This window comes from Canis lupus, chromosome 24, assembly GCF_003254725.2.
Source record: "Canis lupus dingo isolate Sandy chromosome 24, ASM325472v2, whole genome shotgun sequence".
NCBI classification, from domain to species: Eukaryota; Metazoa; Chordata; class Mammalia; order Carnivora; family Canidae; genus Canis; species Canis lupus.
Window position 1 is genome coordinate 6,576,403 of NC_064266.1, and position 15,720 is coordinate 6,592,122.

General features: G+C 39.9%; 1 protein-coding gene across 18 annotated transcripts in view; it reads left to right on the forward strand.

Annotated features, from left to right (window-relative positions):
* Window positions 1-15,720, forward strand: part of KIF16B (kinesin family member 16B) — a 316,370-nt gene that overhangs the window by 184,728 nt on the left and 115,922 nt on the right. The window contains exon 1 of one of the 18 annotated variants that reach the window (XM_025469268.3): window positions 9,190-9,276. The exons of the other annotated variants lie outside the window; for them this stretch is intronic. The gene's annotated coding sequence lies outside the window, so the exon portion shown is untranslated. Of the gene's footprint in view, window positions 1-9,189; window positions 9,277-15,720 lie in introns of those variants that run through there. 18 annotated transcript variants of the gene reach the window in all.

Genomic DNA, 15,720 nt, shown 5'->3' on the forward strand with positions numbered 1-15,720 from the left:
CAGGGGCTCAGTCACCTTGGAGCTTGATTCATTGCACAGAGAAAACCTTTGTAAAGCCTGTCAGAAATCAGGACACCAGGAACATTGTCTTTGCATATGCCAAAGTAGGATTACTTAGGTGTCATCAGAGAATGCTGTGCGGTTCAGCCCAGACCCCACTCCCCAGTGTGCTGCATCTCATTGCAGGGAGTCCTATTCACAAATTTTCCAATCAGTGGGTGCCAAGCCCAGTGATTAGTGCAGTTTGCTGTCCCCATCTCATATTTGCCTCATCATCTCTCCAGAAATACTACTCGGTCATAAGAAAAGCAGGAAATCCTGCCTTTGTGACAAGACAACATGGATTGACCTTGAGGGCTTTATGCTAAGTGAAATCAGTCAGAAAGAGAAAGACAAATACCTATGATTTCACTTACATATAGAATCTAAAGAAATGAATCAACTAAAATAAAACAACCAACTCATAGATACAGAGAACAGATTGGTGGTTGCCAGAGGTTACAGAGGGCAAAGTGAGTGAAGGTAGCCAAAAGGTAGTTCTAAAATAAATAAGTAATGTAATATGTAGTAATGTATATAGCATGGTGACTATAATTAATATTATTGTATGGCATATTTGAAAGTTTCTAAGAGTAAATCTTAAAAGGTCTCATCACAAGAAGAAAATTTTTTGTAACTATCTATGGTGATAGATGGTGACTAGACTTATTATGGTGATCAATCCATAGTGTCTACAAATATAGGATCACATGTTCACCTGAAACTAATTTGTTGTATGTCAAGTATACCTTGGTTTAAAAAGTAATAGAATAAATGGCCAAGGTGGTCAATACCTGAGGAGTGGTAAATGTTTGAGAGTCATCAGGGTGACTGTCATGGCCCTCACGATGTTTCCTCACTTCCTTTATTCAGTGGCACAGGACGGCAGACTCAGTGAGTGACCTGCCCCTGGAAACCTGTCCCAACCTTAAGTCACCCCTCCTTAGCCCTTTGTGGTGACTGCTTTCTCTAAGATATCTCTTAATCTCTTCTTCTTGGCCTCTTGGTGCCTGTGTGATGACTTCTAAGCTCTAACAAAATCATCCATGATTTTGTTCTCCAACATTGTCTACTGTCACTTTCCCCCTTGAACTTTATGTTTTGGTTTAGGTGGACAGATCTTTCACAGCTCTCTCCAGGTCAAGCCTATCTATAAAACCTATCCATGAAACCGTTAATAAAACCTTCCCTCTCCTTCCCTCGGTCAATCCTCTTTGTCTTTTAAGCCTGGGTATCAGAATTGTCTTCTCAAGAAGCAGTCTGTGCATCTCTGATTTGAGCCAAATGCTTTCTCTTTATTCTCTTACAGGCATTTTGTGTGTACTTTGATCATAGCCTTTTCCAAATTCATTTAACTGATGTTTGTCTGCTTTCCCAATAGGCTTCTTGTGGGCAGGAAAGCTCCTGCATAGTGAACACTTAACGGATGTTCATTGAGCTGTACATTTGGCCAGCAGACGTGCTCCCAGTGCAAAGGATATGTCTGCTCACAGGTCTTTTTTTTTAAATAAATTTATTTTTATTGGTGTTCAATTTGTCAACAGGTCTTTAAGTGCCTCGTGCTTCAAATGGGTCCTGTACACTTTTTAGCATCTCCACTTTTTAACTGGTCCCTGTCTTTTTGCATTTTTCACACGGACAGGTATACTTTTTTTTGATTTTTCTTAACTGTTAAAAGTGAACATATCTCTTGGTTTCTTTGGTATTATATAGACCTGACTTTTTGTTTTTATTTTTATGCAGTAGACTAACAATTACTGCTTAGAACTCAGTTCCTCCTAAAGCAAAGCTCTTTGAAAGAAGTGTGTCTAGCTTGCAAATTATTGTATGCAGTAAGAACCAACTTATCTTCGAAGCAACTGGTTCTGTTTTCTTTGTTCAACAGGTAATGTACTGATTCTCTACATAGCCCCTATCTAAAAATCACCATGCTCTAAATCATAGTAAGATTTGGAGGTTTGCAAGTGAAGCCCTTGCTACCCAAGAACATTTTATCAGTCAGAGTGGGCACACAAAGTTGGTTGTATCATTTCTAACAGAGTTTTGGAACTTACTGCTGGCCTACGTCTCAAGCTCCCTGGAAACCAGGATTTGTATATACACATGCGTGGTACGTGGTGCCAGAAAATTTTTGGATGAAGCAAAGCAGCCCGGTGACTTCCTTGGAGAGTTAGTTCCACTTTGGAGTAGTGCCCAGCCAGGGTCTTTGCCAGGAAATAATTTCGCTGTAGGGGAAACATTCCTTCTCAACCGGCACAGTCTTTATGAAGAAACCAAGCCCACTGCTTAGGCATCCTCTCTCTTGCTCTGAGACTGCAAACAGACAGCTAATTTGGCAGGATGTGGAGCTTTCACAGCTTCTTGAAAGTGCCCTAAGCAAAATTATATACTTTCCAAATTCATTTCAGTCTTGAAAATAAAGGAAGAAATTTTCACTTGTGCGTTAGCATCCTCTAAGCACTAACCAGTAGTGGATTGATTTAAATGTATGTATTTGAATAATTAAATTCTAAAAAGAAACACCTGGGTTTCAAATCCATCTGGACCAAAAAAATATCAAAGTCAAAAATCAGACACGTATTTGGTGAGCCATCCAAGGAGCTTCATGGAGTGTGGCATTCTGAGCTGGGATTTGGCTGGCATCAAGGCCACCACAGACCTCAGTAGCTACAAAGGGCTCCTAAATGAGGATGGTCTGAAGTTATCAACAATCAAGAGATGAAGATGGATGAGGGCTATTTTAACTTAACTTTTTATTTTAATATATTCAGTTTGGAAAAATTAGAAATTACAAACAAGCAAAAAAGAACTTACTACACACTGTCAGCACGTCCCTGTATATTCTAGTCTATACCTGTTTGTTCTACTATGTAGCCATCCTCTCTCTTTCTTAGTATGTGTGTACATATATATGTATACTCGTTTATACATACACACACACACATACACACACTTGTATTATTGCATATTATTTTTATGTGTTCGATTACCATAATGGGTTCATACGGGACTTATAAGAGTTTTTGCACTTAATTACCTTTTCCTTTCATAAACATTTTCCTGCATTATTTTAATGTCCATGTGATATGGCATACTGTGTTTATTCTGTACCTTACTTATCTGCTATTGGTAGGCGTTTGGTTGTCTAGATTTAAGCTATCACAAGCAATTTGAACATATTTGTAGCTAAATCTTTGTATTTATCCATGGTTACTTCCCCAGGGGGAAAAAGGAGAGATAGAATTACTAGTCCAGAAATAAAAATAGTTTTACAAATTGTTCTATAGAATGGTTGCACATATCACCACCACTTTTCACCAAGACTGTGAGAGTTTCCAATAACATGCAAACTGGAAATGGAATCCTCTTGAAGTGTAGACTCTACCAACATGAACACCCCCTCCTGGATGTAGCTCTCAGCTGTATTCACAGGAGCTGGATTCTGGAGAGTCTTGCTAACAGTGGCCCACTCTGGAAGCATGTCCTGGGTGTCCTGATCATCACCAAAGATTCATTAAGGACCTGGCTTTTCCTTTGCTGAGCTACATGCTCTGCTAGAATGCTGTGTGCACTTAGCGCCAGCCTTCTTGGTCCTTTCAAGTGAAGAGTAGGGATGGCTTCACAGAATGTGAAGCTGGAAGGAACTAGATTGTGAATGGGTTTTTGGATCAAAAAACCAGAGGCACCAAGATGGCAGTGAGGACTTCTCACTGTCTGACAACAATTGTGTAGAAAGAAAGTACAGTTGGTCCTTGAAAAACATGAGTTGTTTTTTGAACTACACACATCCATTTATATGTAGATTTTTTTCAATAAATACAATCCACTACTGTGAATGTATTTCTTCTTCCTTAAGATGTTTTTAATATTTTCTCTAGCTTGTTTATTTTAAGAATACCATTTATGATACATAGAACGTTCAAAATAAATGTTAATTGACTAGGTTGTCAGTAAGGCTTCGGGTCAGCCGGGAGGCTGTTAAGATTTGGGGGAGTGACAAAACTATAGAACACTTCTGAAAGAAATTGAGGAAGACACAAAGAGATGGAAAAATATTCCATGCTCATGGATTGGCAGAATTAATATTGTGAAAATGTCAATGTTACCCAGGGCAATATACACGTTTAATGTAATCCCTATCAAAATACCATGGACTTTCTTCAGAGAGTTAGAACAAATTATTTTAAGATTTGTGTGGAATCAGAAAAGACCCCGAATAGCCAGGGGAATTTTAAAAAAGAAAACCATATCTGGGGGCATCACAATGCCAGATTTCAGGTTGTACTACAAAGCTGTGGTCATCAAGACAGTGTGGTACTGGCACAAAAACAGACACATAGATCAGTGGAACAGAATAGAGAATCCAGAAGTGGACCCTGAACTTTATGGGCAACTAATATTCGATAAAGGAGGAAAGACTATCCATTGGAAGAAAGACAGTCTCTTCAATAAATGGTGCTGGGAAAATTGGACATCCACATGCAGAAGAATGAAACTAGACCACTCTCTTTCACCATACACAAAGATAAACTCAAAATGGATGAAAGATCTAAATGAGAGACAAGATTCCATCAAAATCCTAGAGAAGAACACAGGCAACACCCTTTTTGAACTCGGCCATAGTAACTTCTTGCAAGATACATCCACAAAGGCAAAAGAAACAAAAGCAAAAATGAACTATTGGGACTTCATCAAGATAAGAAGCTTTTGCACAGCAAAGGATACAGTCAACAAAACTCAAAGACAACCTACAGAATGGGAGAAGGTATTTGCAAATGACATATCAGATAAAGGGCTAGTATCCAAGATCTATAAAGAACTTATTAAACTCAACACCAAAGAAACAAACAATCCAATCATGAAATGGGCAAAAGACATGAACAGAAATCTCACAGAGGAAGACATAGACATGGCCAACATGCATATGAGAAAATGCTCTGCATCACTTGCCATCAGGGAAATACAAATCAAAACTACAATGAGATACCACCTCACACCAGTGAGAATGGGGAAAATTAACAAGGCAGGAAACAACAAATGTTGGAGAGGATGCGGAGAAAAGGGAACCCTCTTACACTGTTGGTGGGAATGTGAACTGGTGCAGCCACTCTGGAAAACTGTGTGGAGGTTCCTCAAACAGTTAAAAATATACCTGCCCTACGACCCAGCAATTGCACTGTTGGGGATTTACCCCAAAGATACAAATGCAATGAAACGCCGGGACACCTGCACCCCGATGTTTCTAGCAGCAATGGCCACTATAGCCAAACTGTGGAAGGAGCCTCGGTGTCCAACGAAAGATGAATGGATAAAGAAGATGTGGTTTATGTATACAATGGAATATTACTCAGCTATTAGAAATGACAAATACCCACCATTTGCTTCAACGTGGATGGAACTGGAGGGTATTATGCTGAGTGAAGTAAGTCAGTCGGAGAAGGACAAACATTATATGTTCTCATTCATTTGGGGAATATAAATAATAGTGAAAGGGAAAATAAGGGAAGGGAGAAGAAATGTGTGGGAAATATCAGAAAGGGAGACAGAACGTAAAGACTGCTAACTCTGGGAAACGAACTAGGGGTGGTAGAAGGGGAGGAGGGCGGGGGGTGGGAGTGAATGGGTGATGGGCACTGGGTGTTATTCTGTATGTTAGTAAATTGAACACCAATAAAAAAAAATGAATATAAAAAAAAAAAAAAAGATTTGGGGGAGTGAAAAAGTTATACATTTCAGCTAAGTGAAGGGTTGGTGCCCCAACCCCTGCCTTGTCAAGGGTCAACTGTAGTTTCATTTTCCTTCCTGTCCTCCTACCCCTTCCATGTTTCTTCCTTAGGTTCTCCTTCCCCATTTCCTGCCTCCAATGGGAAGGAGAGATACATCACATTAGGAAGAAAGTAAGGAGACTTCAGTCACAGGATCAGGTCCTCTGTTGTGTTGAGCCTTCACCTCCCTGTCGATGACTGTAAGCTTCCAGAAATTGGACACAGAATCTAATTTGTTGTTCACTCAGTGCCCAGCATAGCACCTGGAATGTGACAGACATCTAATAAGTGTGAATGAAGTGAATTCATTTCCCCTCACTTGATTCATACCAATGTACAAGGGGCTTCAAAACCAGTATCTGGTCATTGCTGGAGATACTCTTGTTGGGGTTTGCACCTTCAGGTGAAGCCATGGTCTCCAGGGCACCTCCTGGGAGAAAAGGTCACATTGCCTATGAATACAGTGCCCTGCTAGCTCGGCCTTTCTCTCTTCTCTTGACTTCCCGGTACTTTGTCAGTTCTTTAATCTTTTTTTTTTCCCTTGCTGACCTTGCACGTGGAAGTTTTATATATGTAGTTGGCAATATTTATGTTGCTGGTGATTTGGTAGTTAGCCTGGGTTTTCGTTGATGGTTATTTACTGTGTTTGTCTCTGCTGGTTTATTTTATCGGGCCTTGCCATTTTTCAGAAGTTTGCTTTGCTGCAAGGCTGATTTCTTCTCCAGTTTTTGGTCTTCTTTGTCTAGCTTTTATATGGACCATTTACTAACTTTACAGTTACTGTAGAGTGCGTTAAATATCTTGTTAACATACAGTTGTGGGGGAACATGTGATAAAAGCAACTGAAAGAAGTGGGCTTCTTCTTCCATTAATGGAGATTAGTGTTAATTACTGATTTTTTTTCTTTCTTTTTTGTCTTTGAATAGTATTCCACTGTGAGCCACTTCAAGCTATGAGCTTCTTGTGTTTTGTTTTCAAAGCAGGCAGAAAGATGAGCTGTAGAATTCAAAGATCAATCTGTCTTTATTCAGTTACTTTAGATTTGCATTGTCCTAGTAGTGGGCTGCATTTCTGTTTCCTTCATTTCATAATTGCACAGTCGAAAGCAGCATTGTAAACGTCACCTGAGGAAATGAGGCTTTTCCTAGTGAAATGATGAATGGTAGTTAGGACAAGGATGGAAGATAGCAAATTTCCCCTTAGTGCCTATGGCAGCATGGTTTGCCTTTGACGTAACATATTGTATTGGCTTGAATATACACCATGAGCTCTCTGTAATTTGTTAACTCATTTGATGAGAGCTCATTGCTGGTTCAGTCAAGGGTTCCATTTGGGCATATCTGTTCTTGCTCCTGGGTCTTTGCTTGTGCTGTTTCCTTCTCTTAGAACACTCGTCCATTTGTCCACCAGCTCCTCATATGGCCAAATGCTACATAGTCTCTAAGATCCCAGCTTAAATGTTGCTTCTTCATAGAGGCCATACCAATCTCCATCCAGATTTCATCTCCTTGGCCATTTGCTCAGAGAATCCTGTCTTTCCTTTGTAGCCCTTGGTAGTTGATAATTGTGTTTCTTGGTCTATATATTTAATGGTAAATGAAAGGGTCTGATTTTCTTTTCCTCAGTAGGTATTTGAGAAATAATTGTTGATTGAGTGTGTGAGTGAATTGTGCCCTGATGAAGCAGTTCCATCTGCTGCTTCTGTCACAGACCATAATTCTAACTTTGAGAAGCTGTGCCCCCATCAGTGACATTCAATGCTTAGTTCCTAGTCACAACCCCCATATCTGATGATTTACTCAGGTTAATCATCATTGTTGTTGGATAAAATGGAAATTAACCAGAGACTCATAGAAGCATAAAGGAAGTAAAATGGTTGCTATAATCACAGTAGATTAAGAAAAAATTTTGAAACAAGTAGTTTGTCTCATTATAAATTGAAATGCTTATTACAAAAAAGTAAAACATTCAGAAATGAATTAAAGTAATCACAAGCATTCACAATCCTCCCACCAAAAAATAATGATTGATTTACATTTGTAGTGTTTACTTAAATTTACTGTATGTAACTGTTTAATTGTACATTAGATATTGTAATTATGCATTATAAGGATTATTTAAATTGGGGGCACTTGAGGGACTCAGTTGGTTAAGTGTCCAACTCTTTATTTCAGCTCAAGTCTTAATCTCAAGGTCGTGAGTTCAAGCCCCACGTTAGGCTCCATGCTGGGCATGGAGACTACTTAAAAACAAAACAAAAAAAACCCAGAAAAACAAAATTGAGATCATACTAGATATACAGTTCTGTGTTCTTCTTTTTCATTTAACATTTTATTGTGAGTAGTTGGCTGGTTAGCTCAGTTGGTTAGAGCGTGGTGCTAATAACATTTTATTGTGAACTTTTCCCCATGCCATTGATGACAAGTCTTCATTCTGTTTAGATATTGAACATAATTCTTGCTTAATCATAAAGGACTTTTGGAACTATTTCTCTCCACCTAACACAAACATAAATTGTTGATTACATTACAATTAATCCAGTTATATAAATCTTTGCCACTTTTTTTTTTCTTTTGTCTGCTAAATCCACGCCCTTTTAAACTCTCTATTTGATGGTGGCTGCTGCTTACATCAAAGCAACAAGAGGAGGAATGCAGAGAGGTATCAGAGAAATAAGGAATGTTTGATGGCCTAGACCATAAAAGGCATGACACTGGAGAGCTGGGAGTGGGTGACAGGCCAGGGGAGGTACAACAGGTGCCCCTGGGACCTCCATTCACCTCCAGCCTGAGACAGAGGCACACAGTGCAAGCATTACTAGTTAGGTGTGTTAGCATTTTGTCTTTCAGTGGGTGATACCAAAGGAGTACAAATATGTAAAGCAGATATGTAGCACTAAAGCTCTTCATTTGAATGAAGGGAGAGGAGCTGTGGTGCATTTTAAGTCTTTTTTACATCTTCAGATTTCCCTGTATGCTCTCCCTTTTCTGTCTGCTCACAAATGGGCACAGCTTTTCTTAAACTAACTTCTTGGGCTGCCCAGTTTAGATTCCACCAAACTGTTTTATACACCAGCTACCATATACCTTTCTAAAATGTGATCACTTACATTAATCATGGCACATTTGTATTATAGAATTGCATGATGTTAAGCTATGTTAGACAATAATAGTTAATGATCTGGGGATTTGTCAAAAATATTCATTAGGAGGAAAAGGTTACAAAATAAGCTGTGTTGTTGGCTCTCATCTCTGTGTATATGTGTATCTCTGGGAAGGCTAAAGGCTGTATACCAGGATGGAACAATCATGGTGATTATATTGGATTGGTAAGTGTTTTACTTACTTGTATTTTCTAGATTTGCTGCAGTTAATTAACTTTCATCTTGAGAAGGGTGAAAAGCACCAAAAGTTGTTCTTTCTTAAGGCAAAGTGAACTCCACATTGGCTGACAACATCTCTTCCTCACCCAGGTATTCTGTGACTGTGTAATTGGGGTCTGGCTCTGAGCCTCTAGTTACTGACTTCTAAGCACTATTTATAGCAGTCATTGGTTGAACACCTACTATGTGCCTTACAGAAGGCCCTACACAGTCAATTAGTGAGTCTTTGTTCTTAAGGAGCCCTGGTGGGCAGGGCCCTATCTACCCTTTGTGACTTGTAGGGCCTTGAGTGGTTTGGGCCCTGGCTTCCTCTTGGGCCACAATTGCTATCATACCATCACCATCTCCTAATTCAATCTACTTTCTCCATGCTGGTCTTTCTGTACTCCCAGCATGGCACACACGTCTCCTGGTCGTTGGTCTGGCTTCTCCCTCATGTTGGCAACAGATGCATCCTTATGATTACTCCCTCCATTTAGCTCTGTCTTAAATGTCCCCTTCTCTCTCCACCCTCTCTTCTGGCTTCATTATTTTCATAGCACTTATCACATAACATACTCATTGTTAGCTGTCCTCCTCACCAGAATGAAGGGTTTATAATAGCAGGGACTTGGTTCCTTTTGCTGAATCCACATTGCCTAGGGCAGTGCCTGGGCCATGGATACCATATTAAACAAATGAATTCCTGTACTTTGTACTCCTTGCCTTGGGTAGAGGACTGCACAGATTGGTGGGAGGAGAGGTTGCCCACAAAGATGCTCCCAAGAATGTCAACCTTTGACATTCTGCCCAGCATCTACCTTTTGGGTTTTATTTCTCACCACTTCCCTTTATTTGTGCTGAGCAAGAGCCAGGTATGTTCATTATTGCTTCCTTTGCTTATCTCTTTGTCTTCCTGCTCCTGTTTTGCTAACATTAGTTTTTGTTTTTTTTTTTCCCCCCACTCACCACACTATGCCCATAGTTATTCTGTCCATCTGTCAAGGCCCAGCTCAACAGCAGTTCCTCTGCGAGGTATCCTCTCATCCCTGCAGCTATAAATGCTCTCCCTCCACCCCATCTCCTGTTAAAAATGGAACTTTCTCGGGTTCTATGTGATTGATATGCATGCATATTTTATTTCCCTTATAATCCACTCCTAAGAGGCACAGGCACTTGACCTATTCTCTGTTGTTCTTGCACATAGTAGATGTTGATACAGGTTGATTGGATATGTGGCATGCGTGGCTGAATGAAGTGGCAGGAAAATTACCTGTGATACACTATTCTGGTTTGTTCAACAAGGTGAGGTATACCTCTTTAAATAATGAATCATTGTTAACTTCTGGAAGGCTGTTTCTGGGGTAAAAGTTACCATGGTTCAGGTGAAGAGGTGAGGTGGAATTCCAGAGTTGAAGTAGGATTAGAGGAGGAAGGGCACCTGGGTGCTTCAGTTTAAGCATCTGTCTTCTGCTACATCATGATCTCCCAAGTCCTGGGATCTAGTCCAGCATCCCAGCATTGGGCTCCCTGCTCAGCGGAGAGTCTGCTTCTCCTTCCCCCTCTGCCCCTCTCCTTGCTTGTGTTTTTCCTCTCTCTAAAAAAAAAAACAAAAAACAAAAAGATGGAGGAGGAGTAGGAAGAGGCAGACTTTACTCTTGATTCCTCTAAAGAAGAGGTCACCTTGGACCTCTCTGTAATACTCTCTGGGACTCAGTCTCCTAGCCTGTAAAATAGTGATGGGGAGCAAGGTGTAGGGGCATGTGCCAAGTTGAATGCACGATCTCTTGAGTCCTCATGTAGCAGTAACTGCATGTGATCTTGCAGCTCGATCAGGTAGGTCTCCTGGGTTTAACATGTGTTCCTGGCTGCCTTTATTGGAGCAAGTTATACCACTGTTATGAGAAAAAGGCTGGGAAGAGAACTCATTTAAAATGCTTATGGTATCAAATTTTACTATTTTTTTAAAGCAATCTTTGTTTCTTTGAGCACTTTCATTTCAATACAAACGGCTTAAGATTGGCTCCTGAAAGTCTTTACGGAGTACTTTCTAGACTAGGGATTTGAAAGTTCATTAGAAAACCAATCCCAACATACTAGGGATATTTGTGTTATAAACTCTGACTTCCAACTATAGGGGGTTTAATTTCACAACCTCCTAGGTTCAGTTGCATCACGAGACCCTCATTTTGATATATATACCTTGAACTGCAGTTGTACATAAGTCACTGTAGTGCAGGATAACCTGCCATATTGTATAATGATCTGGGGTGGGAAAGAGAGAAGTGGGGATGGAGTGGTGTAGTGATTTCACTGTCTCTACAGAGCAGCTGTTCTTGGCTTTCTTTTTTTTTTTTTTTTTTTTTAAGATTTTTATTTGTTTATTCACGAGAGACACAGAGAAAGAAAGAGGCAAAGACATAGGCAGAGGGAGAAGCAGGCTCCATGCAGGGAGCCTGACTTGGGACTCGATCCTGGGTCTTCAGGATCACGCCCTGGGCTGAAGGCAGCATTAAACCACTAGGCCACCTGGGCTACCCTGTTCTTGGGTTTCTGATGAAAGTTTCTAATGATTCACACAGGGAAGACTTCAGAGCCTTTCCATGAAGAGACAGGGTCTGGGTGAATGGCTAAGTTACTCCTTTCATGCATTTCCCTGTGCCTGTCTTGGGGTAGTCTTTGGTTTCTTCTCAGTCTTTAAAGAATATCTAGAATGTCTAGAAGATAATTGGATAGAACCTGTACAGACTCCACCAAAAATCCAAACTTCATCTTCAATCTTTAAGATCCCCCAGTCTCTTTGGGAGTTTGCTCATTTGGAAGGTGGTTTGAAGGTGGTAGGAGGGTAAGAAGTTCAGCCATTCTGGTCTAACTATTACAGAACCCAGTGTTGGTGGAAACCTGATCTCTAGTGAAGGATCAGAAAGTGAACCATCTTGCATGGAGTTCTGGTCTTTTCTGGCTGCTTTCCATCTGGCCCTTACCAGAATCAGGACTGCGGACTACTATTATCTATTCCAGGCAACAGGCTGGGACTTCTTTAAAAAATGATGTATATTTGATCAGAACACAGCTACCTAACTTACAGAGTTCAACGCATAATGTAAACCTGGGGCCTTTTGTTCAAATATTAAGAATCGCAAGATGGTGTCAGTAGACAGTGAATGCAGGACCCTGTGCATCCTCAAAGGTTGCATACCCCATAGGGGCATCCTAAAAATTATGTGGGAAAAATTCTAGCTTACCCATTTCCCAAGGATATTCCCCATACCTGTTTATATATCTGGAGAATATGCTTGTGGGGGACTGCCTTGCCTTCAGCTCCCCTCTGTTGTCAGGTGACTCCCTTCTAGTCATACTGGGGTCTGGGGCTCAGCCTTTACTACTCTCTCCGCACACCCTCACCACAGCTGCCAGCTTAAGTGTTGGCTGGACTTGAGTAGCTGTTTTCTTCCTTTTCGAATGTAAAATGACATCAGAGGTACAAAACTAATCACCATTGGCACAACATAAGGGCTCGAATACTTATGCTTTTAGTTCATTTAAAATTTTTCTTTTTTTCCTTTCTTTTTTTGATAATCACAGTCTCACTTTCAATGTCATGGTGTGAACTGAGAAATTCCCACCCCCTTGCTTTTTCATTGCTGATGATAACAGGAATATAAATTGCAAGATGTGCAATTATACCTAAAAATGCTAGATGTGTTTTAATGAAAAAAAGAGAGAGAGAGAGAGAGAGCAAGAGAGACTGTTTCTCATAAAAATAGATTGTATGCTATGCTTTTTTGTTGGACCTAACACAGTGTATGTACTTCCAAATGTCATTTTAAAATGCTAAAAACAGCTGCAAAAATCATATCATTTTGTGGTTTTCCTTTTAATTGTAACATTTAGGAAATTAGCATTTGGGGCCAAGATAACTCCATTAAAATAAGATAGTGAATTACACTTATTTAAAATGAAGTCACATTAAAATACAATTACAGCTGATATTCTTTCCTTGATATTAACACATCCGCATTTATGTTTTACAATCTATTGAAGTTTGCTATTTGAAATAATTATCATTGATTAAGGAAAGAAGTGCATTTTAAAGTATGATTAGTAAATATGTAATATTTAATGGAAGTCCTACAGTAGCAGCAACAGCTAATATCACCTCATATTTTAAAATATAGTTCTTGACTTTGTAATTATGACTTTCTCCTTAGAATGGATGGGGCTTGATTTTAATTAAGACTGAGCATCTTTTTTTTTTTTTTTTTTTTTACTTTTATTTTTTAGGAAATGGGAGTAATTAGTTATCACACACATACTGCTTTTGGTAGAAAGCAGTCAAAATTTTTCCTATTTTAATAACAGGTCATAGAAATGAATCCATACTTCTTCATTAAGAATTAAAATGGGAATGTCTCTCTGATTTCTTGACTCAGAACCCTCCATGTCATTAGGTGCCACTCTTCAGGAGAGGTTAGAGCTGTGGCCTCATACATCTAAGGTTGACAACCGCCACTGGCCCAAATTACTTTTCCTTTCCTCATCACAATCAAATATTCTAAAATGAAAACTTCTACGGAGAAAGAGTCAAGGATCTTATCAGACCAAAGACTCAGCTGCCCTCAGACCACCCTTCCTCTGCCTCACAGAGTGCTCTGATCTGTTCGCTTATTGGCACCTGCCTCTTCTTACTGTTGTCATCTGCTTACCATCTAAGCTTCACCATCTTTTTCAGTCCTACTGTTATCTTGGGTGATTCTATATGGACACACATGGTTATGTAAGTATATTCACTTCTTGGCCTGGAGACATCTTAGATTTTTCACTTTCACCTGCAAGCTTTGCCTTGTCCCACTTCTCTGTCCAACCAAGTTTTTGTCCCCAACACTTGAGTCATCTTCTTCCCCAAATGCTCAGATGGTTTTTTGGTTCTTTCACTTGTCAGAGACCCAGCTGGGTCCATCAAACTGTCTCCTTGCCCTGAACCTGTATCTGATAGCTCAGCTCAGTGCTACAAGAGAAAACCACATCTACTCAGAGATGGCACCTCTGTAAGTTGATGATCTCTATACTTGAATGATGTTCACCCATCCCTTTTTGTTTGTTGTCCTCTTCCAAGGTACTTTTATACCAGCATCCTTAGGATCAAGTTCAGAGTCCTTAATGTAACTTCTAAGGCCCTTCATTCACTACTTGTCTTCTTTTGTCCAGTTAAGCTTCGTGTCTTGCCAATTCTCTCACAGCAAGCCAAAATGTGGTTTTAATGAGCTTCTCTTGAGTTTCTATATCATGTATGAAGAATTGCATAGCTCAGGTATGAGTTTCCTCAGGAAACTTGCTTCATTCTAGGTACTATCAAATTATGGGATCGGTACCCCACTCCATATGTTATAGCATTGTCCTTCTTCAGTCCTGGCTTGTGACTCACTGGGTGCCCATTGTGTTTATTTGACTGTCACAGACTGAGAGCCCTGTGGGTCAAAGCCATGTCACCCTTAGAAACTGCTGTACCCCTGAAACCCCCCTTTGCCTGATGTCATGCACAGTTAAAAAAAAAATAGATGGTCAGAGCATCACATTAGAGATGAAGATATTAAAACCCACATTTTGTGACCTCCTGAGACCACACAGCTCACTTGTGAAAATCAATCATAGTGGTCAGCAGCCTGGGTTTTAGTACCAAACTTGGATTCAAGTTCTCCTTCTGCTGCTTACTTGCTTTAAGCCTCGGGTATTTGTTCTATAAAATAGGGATGAGAAACATGTCAACCTGGCAGGGTTGGGAGAACAGTGTGAGGGTATTGTCCACTAAGAGCCCAGCCCAGTGTGCCCCTTGTAAATAGTCCTCAGTGATAGGATTTCATTCAAACCTAGGTCACCCAACTCTCAGAGGAGCATTTGGATTATGATCACATGCCTGTGACATGTCAGAGGAGTATCTACTTGTGATTATATGAACTGTTCATAGAAAGTAAAATCAGAGAATAAAGACACAGTTCCATTAGAAAGATTCTCTGTTTTTGAAAGTGTTTTATCTAGTGATTCTTTATCTAGTTGAACTGTACTGAAGTCTAAAAACTATCTACTATGAAATATTTCCAAGGTTCTCTTTATTGTTGTATAAGAGAGAACAGTCCTACACTAACTTTAATGAAACCTTATCCCTACCTAGCGTAATGACACATGTGCTGAGAGCTTGGGGATTGGCAAATACCTTTCATATATGTTTATGTGACGGATTTCTCATGGATGGCAATTTGGCAGGAGGGTATATATAACCCCAAATGACATGTTTCAATGAAGGATTTAATTATTTTATTGACTATCACAAATCTGAGCATTGCTTATGAGTTAAGTGATGGTATTTTGGATTGTAGGTTCAAATCCTGGCTCTGCCATATCGCCATTATGACCTTGGACAAGTTCTTTCACATATCTAAGCTCTGGGTTCTTTGTATGTAAAGTGGAGATACTATTTGTTATCGCTAGGATTTGCTGGGAAGACAGAGTAAGCTAACATGGGTAAAACCCTCAGCGCAGCACTCAGTTCTGCTTACA